At 41.3% G+C, this 5042-nt stretch overlaps 1 pseudogene; it reads right to left on the bottom strand.

Moving 5' to 3' along the window:
- Window positions 1–869: 869 nt before the first annotated feature.
- LOC110333291 lies at window positions 870–4499 on the bottom strand (annotated as a pseudogene).
- Between the last annotated feature and the right edge of the window lie 543 nt (window positions 4500–5042).

The following is a 5042-nucleotide window of genomic DNA, read 5'->3' as shown; positions in this document are numbered from 1 at the left end:
TCAAATATTTTGTACCTTGCCCCTCACAACAATTCCTTCACCTTATGGTGACCAGGTGTGAAGCTTGATGACTCTGATGCATGAGTTGCTTAGCAAACTTCTTAGTAGCTATGATGGTGCAGCCTTCAGGGGTCAGTAACCATTCAGTCTCTTCTGTAAACTCCTTGGCATTTCGCCTGACATCTTCAGCAGTATATCAAGTGATGGCTGGGAATGCAGGGGGTGGCAAAGCTATCAGGATGTTGGCAGTGGAAACTTGGGTGGTGTCTCTTTTGGCTTTATAAGCTACTTTGTTCCCTTGGACTATTTCTGATGTCCCAAGGTAATGAATCATGGCCACTTTGAGAGGAAACCATAATTCCTCCAATAAAGTAAGTATCCCTTCCTTATTTTTGATTTTTTTTCTTCAGCAGTCAATAATCCCATCTGCTTCTTCTTCTTCTTCTTTTTCATGTTACAAAGCTAGAATGGCTTTATCTTCATTTCAACATTGATAAAACAAAGCCAAAAGCAGTCAGTCATAAAAAGAAGGGAAATGTCCATGGACACTCACCCTGAAGTAGGATCAGCATCAACTAAAGAGCAATTGTGAGCAACACTGCAGCAGACCAACCCAGGTAGCCATGCCACAGCCAAGCTGCCTGCCAGGAGGCTGCAGTAATTACGCTATAGTTCTTTCCCTCTAAACCAAAAGCCTTCAAAATGTATGCACAAAAGGGACAAAAAAAAGAAGGGTCAAAGCTGCCACCTAGAAACTGTGCAAGGAAACATTTCTTGAGTGACATGAAGATCACTTTACAGTGAGTAATGTCATCTGCACTGCGTTATGTATAAGGAAGCATCAGTTCTTAGTGTCCGTACCCCACACCTGGATTACGTCTCCTTTGTGAGTTGTTGATTTACTTCCTGAAGCAATTGCTGTAACTGTGTGAGACTTACAGGCATCTCTTTCTCAGGAGTCTCCATTTCTAGGGAAATGTCACTATCCTCAATAACAACAGTGTCTCCCGCAGCTTTGAGTGAAATTTTTGAGTGAATAAAGTTTAGTGACTGTTAAGCCTTATGCAGCAAGTCATCACCTACCTTCTTTCTCTCTGCTTGTTTGTTTTGAAGTTTTTGAGTGTGTTTCATTTAACTGTGTCTTGAGCTCTCTGACTTCTATCACATAAGTTGGTCACTCCATCTCAGCCTTCTCTTGCTCCATTTCCAAATATTCTCTTTCTCTTCTCAGCTGCTTCATAGTCCTTCGAGATTCTTCAGCTTTAATTTTCCACTTACTTTCTTATTGCTTTTGCAAAATCCCTTCTGTTTCTGCAAGGACCAATTTGTCTTTGTATTTTTCACATTCCAGCTGTAGCAGCATGTGCATTTCATTAGCTTCTTTCAATCTGTGCTCCAAACCCTTGACCACCTCTGTGTCCAAAGTTCCAGCTATGCACGCTTTTGCCTTCTCTTCAAAGCCACGCAATCGTTCACAGTAATTCAAATTAGAAGGGACAGACACCATTGGAAATGACCTCTTGAGAAGGTCTTTGGACTCAAACTCAATAGCTTCTACTTGTTGCTGTCTTTCATTGTTTTTCCTACTCTCATGTTTAACAGCATTCCTCAAAGACTAACTCATTGCAGAGATAGGTATTTCTTTCTCTCTTTCTGAAATTACTGTTTGTAATTCTTCCTGAGAGGAAAAAGATACCTGTTGGTTCTGATGATTGAGTTGGGACTTAAATAATTTATTTTCATCTTGCACCTCCTTTAACAGCTCTGATTTCTTAGAAAGATCACTCTCTATGTCTTAATTTAGCTTCTGTTTTCTTAATTTCTTTTCTTTCAACACGCTTTCCAGTTCTTCAAACTGTGTGCACTTCCCTCTCTCTGTCAGGTCTCTGTCCCTGTCTTCTAAAGCAACCTGCATGCTGTTCACCTGCTCTTCCTTGTCTCTGAATAAGTTCTGCAGCTCCTGGACTTGAGAAGTGACAGACAGCTGGTGAGCTTTTTCAAGATGGGCATTTCCCATTTCTTATTTTATAACTCCTATTTCCTGTTTCAACGCCTGACCAGTTTTTTTCCTCATTAGCAACTCTGAGAAGTTCAATTTCTAGAAGCTCTTCCACAGACTTGATCTGTCCATCTTTCTCATGGGCCACTCTCTTAAGATCTTCAATTAGAGACACAAAAGAAACCTGATGGCTCTGCTTAGCCTTCAACTCTTGAACTTCTGTCATCAGGGTGAAGTTCTCTATTCTTATGGCATTCAGTTCTTCTTCTCTGGTGGCCACCCGAATGAGTCTAGTTTCCAATAATTTTGTGACAGTTCTTCTCATTTTTTTTTTGAATGCATTTTCCATTGGTTCCACAACACCTTTATTAGGTTGTTGAGAAACAGTGGCCTGCAGCTTCTGACCTTCCAATTGTAACGCTTTATTCTGGTCATTCAGAATCTTAAATGCTTCCATTTTGCTGGCAACCTCGTGCTGCAGCTGCTCCTCAAGCAGTCTTATTTTATCATCCTCTATGTGAATATTCTTCTGTATCTTCTCCACCTCATGCGGCCTGTAATTTCTGCACTTCAGCTTTTAATACGAAATTAATATTGTGTACATCTTTAAGCTCCTCCTTCTTGCTTGCTAAACGATCCTGTTCACTTGCTAATGAATCTTCGGCCTGCTTTAGCGGTTTGTTCTTCTCCGTAATCACCTTACGTAATTCCTCTGCCAGAACTGAAGCAGAGATCTGAGCTGCTTTCTGGGAATCTGTTTCGAAGCCTCATTTTGTTCCAAAGTCTCCTGCACTTGGATCTGCAGAGCCTCCTCTTTGCTCACTCTCTTGCTCTGATTCCATCAACTGCGTTAGTCTCTGCTCCAACTGCTGCTTTGATACCAAGGTGTCTGTGAGCTTACCATGTCGACTCTGGACTTTATTTCTTTGGCCACAAATTTACTTTGTAAGTCTTGCTGTGCAGCCTCATGCTCTGCCGTCCTCTTCCCGACGTAGCTTTGAACTTCTTCCCACCGCCTCTCAGCTTCTTGTAGTTGAACCTTCAACGGTGTGTACCTTGTTTTGCATTCCTCTTCTGGACTCCCTCTTGCTGCAGCTTTCCTGTCTTCTCATTCAGCTTGCTCACCAGCCTCCCACAATCTTGGCACAGTTTATTTGGCTCTGCAGACTGCTTGCTTTCCAGCTGGTTTCTGACAGCATCTCTCAAGATACCATCTTCCTGCTTCAAATGAGCTATCTCTGCTTCCATTTGTTCCCGAATTTGCCAAAACTTCGTCTGCATCTGCTAAGTTTCCTGGTAACTGACATGCATTTTGTTTTGAAGTATATTGTGTTCCTTTTCTAGTGTTCCAGTCCGATCTTTCATCCTTGCTATAACAACACTGCTTCTTTCTTTCTCGGTCATCATTTTCTGAGTAACTGCTTACAGCGCCCCTCTGTGGCAGCTGCATCTTCCTTCATGGCAATGAGCAGCTTCTCCTTCTCCTTAAGCTGATGCAGAAGACCACGCAATTCTCCCTTATTCGACTTCTTTAAAGCATCTTTTATCATACCAGAATTTTCCTTCAGCAGGTCTACAAGACAAAGAGCCTCATCTTCAGAAAACATCATAGTCTTCAAGGACAGAAGGAAATCTTTAAATTTCATGTCAGCATTTTCTTTGTCGGTTTCAATCTTCAGCTTTTTTGTTCTAGATTTCTGGATTCCTTCTACATGATTAGGTTTAATCGTATCAATAATTTCTCTCTTATCCACCACGAGATTTGAGTTAGCATTATCCATCAAAGGAATGTAAGTAGTTGCATGAATAAGGGGCTCATCCACCTAGATGTTTTCTGTCTTTTGCTTCTTTGACAAACCTTTCTTCTTTCCTAGTCCACCTTCTTGTTTAGTGTCTTGATGGAAAAGTAATACTTCATGCTTTTGTAAAGGTGCCATCAGCATTTCCATCTTTTTATCTTGTTCATTGCTTCCATTTTTAGATGTTTTCTGCCCTGCTTTCTTCATCAAGGCAGCTGCTTGGGGGGGGGGGGCAGGGTGCAACTGTTTTGTAACTTGAACAGGTTCTACTTTTTTTGCCTGAAATCTTTGATGCATCACTTTCTTTGATGATTTGTTCTTCAAGTGAAGGTTTTTGTTTCTTCTCCTTCTTTCTTTCCCTAACACTACTGGAAGTTTCAGCCACATTCAATGGAGCAGGTCCAAACCGTTCAGCCTCCATGGGTGAAGCATCGGATAACTGAAAGTCCTGAGGTACCTGCTCAGAATCAGATTCATGAAGGGTCCCATTCTGGATTCCTCCTCCTCCTCCTCCTCCTCCTCCTCCTTCTCTGCCTTCTTTTTATCTGTTTTTGTAGAAATCAACTTTTGTTCTCTTTTTTTGTTTTGCAAGAACTTCATCATACAATGTTTCTTTCATGAAAAGCTAAAAGAAAAGGAAAATAACAGATAACTACTGAAGGGATAAGGACAATGAAATATGATGACTCATACAGCAACATGGTCTTCTCTTTTTTTAAAAAATATTTTTTAGTAGATACTTTCTTTATTTACATTTCAAATGTTATCCCTTTCCCTAGTATCCCCTCTGAAAATCCCCTATCCCCTCCCCTCTCCTCCTGCTCCCCAACCCACCCACTCTCATTCATGATCTTGGCATTTCCCTATACTGGGGCATAGAGCCTTCACAGGACCTATGGCCTCTCCTCCCATTGATGACCAACTAGGCCATCCTCTGCTACATATATAGCTAGAGACACAAGTTCCACCATGTGTTTTCTTTGATTGGTGGTATAGTTCCGAGGAGCTCTAGGGGGTACTGGTTAGTTCATATTGATGTTCCTTTTATGGGGCTTCAGTCCCCTTCAGCTCCCTGAGTATTTCTCTGGTTCCTTCATTGGGGATCCTGTGATCTGTCCAATGGATGGCTGTGAACATCCACCACTACTACTTCTTCTTTCTTTCTTTCTTTCTTTCTTTCTTTCTTTCTTTCTTTCTTTCTTTCTTTCTTTCTTTCTTCTTCTTCTTCTTCTTCTTCTTCTTCT

The sequence above is a fragment of the Mus pahari genome, chromosome 15, assembly GCF_900095145.1.
Source record: "Mus pahari chromosome 15, PAHARI_EIJ_v1.1, whole genome shotgun sequence".
NCBI classification, from domain to species: Eukaryota; Metazoa; Chordata; class Mammalia; order Rodentia; family Muridae; genus Mus; species Mus pahari.
Note: the sequence above shows the minus strand (reverse complement) of the source record. Positions and strands in the feature narration are given on the sequence as shown.